This window comes from Pteropus medius, unplaced genomic scaffold (genome assembly GCF_902729225.1).
Source record: "Pteropus medius unplaced genomic scaffold, Ma_sr-lr_union100, whole genome shotgun sequence".
In the NCBI taxonomy this organism is placed as follows: domain Eukaryota; kingdom Metazoa; phylum Chordata; class Mammalia; order Chiroptera; family Pteropodidae; genus Pteropus; species Pteropus medius.
The window spans coordinates 9,290,688-9,291,595 of record NW_024340696.1 but is presented as its reverse complement, the minus strand read 5'-3'; positions in this window follow the sequence as shown (position 1 = coordinate 9,291,595).

The following is a 908-nucleotide window of genomic DNA, read 5'->3' as shown; positions in this document are numbered from 1 at the left end:
AAGTAAAATTATACTTCTTTTTCACTAAGACTAAAAGGTCATAATTAAAGATATAATGAAGCTAAGTGAGTAATGGGATCTGTGATTCACTGGGGAAGTGAAGGTTTCCTGGGGCCCCCTCCTGCCCCTGGGAATGGGGGTCACCGAGTCAGATGGTCTGGGGAGCCCCCACGGGGCCCAGTACCATTGAGGAGGAGAATGCAGAGTCATTGTCACCAGGACCAACAAGAGGTGGCCCATGAAAATATCGGGCCAAAGGAGAAGCTTCCCAGTTTATTTTCTCCCAGGTTTGTAACATTTTTTAATGAATATTAAAGAAATACATACCCATAGGGATATATTTGGAACACTTTTATCAAAGTCTAAATGAGTATGAAAAATGTGACCTACAATCATTACACTATACAGAGACAACTACCATTAGTGTTTTAATATTTTTCCCTCTAGATTTTTCTATGTGCTTTTCCTGGTAGTTGGGATTTGTCTACTTTTTAATTTTAAAATTATCATGAATTAATAACAATGAGAATTCATCGACCACTTTCATGCCCCTCATTGAAATCCTTAAACAATCTCATGAAAGTAGTCATATAATTGGCAATTACTCGACATCTCTGTGGTTGTTTCCTGCCTGTAAAATGGGGTATTAACAGTACCTACCTGGTAGAACTGTTGTGAGAATCTTGAGTTAATACATCTAAAACACCTGAAACAGTGCCTAGCATATGGTAAGTACTTGATGGTGTTGACTATTTATTATTATTATTATTATTATTATTATTATTATTATTATCCAATTTTGCAAATAAGGTAACCAAGGCATGAAAGGTTAAATAGCTTGTCTAAGGTCAGTAACTAAAAGGGATCAGGATCAGGACTTGAACCCAGGCAGCATGGCTCCAGAGTCC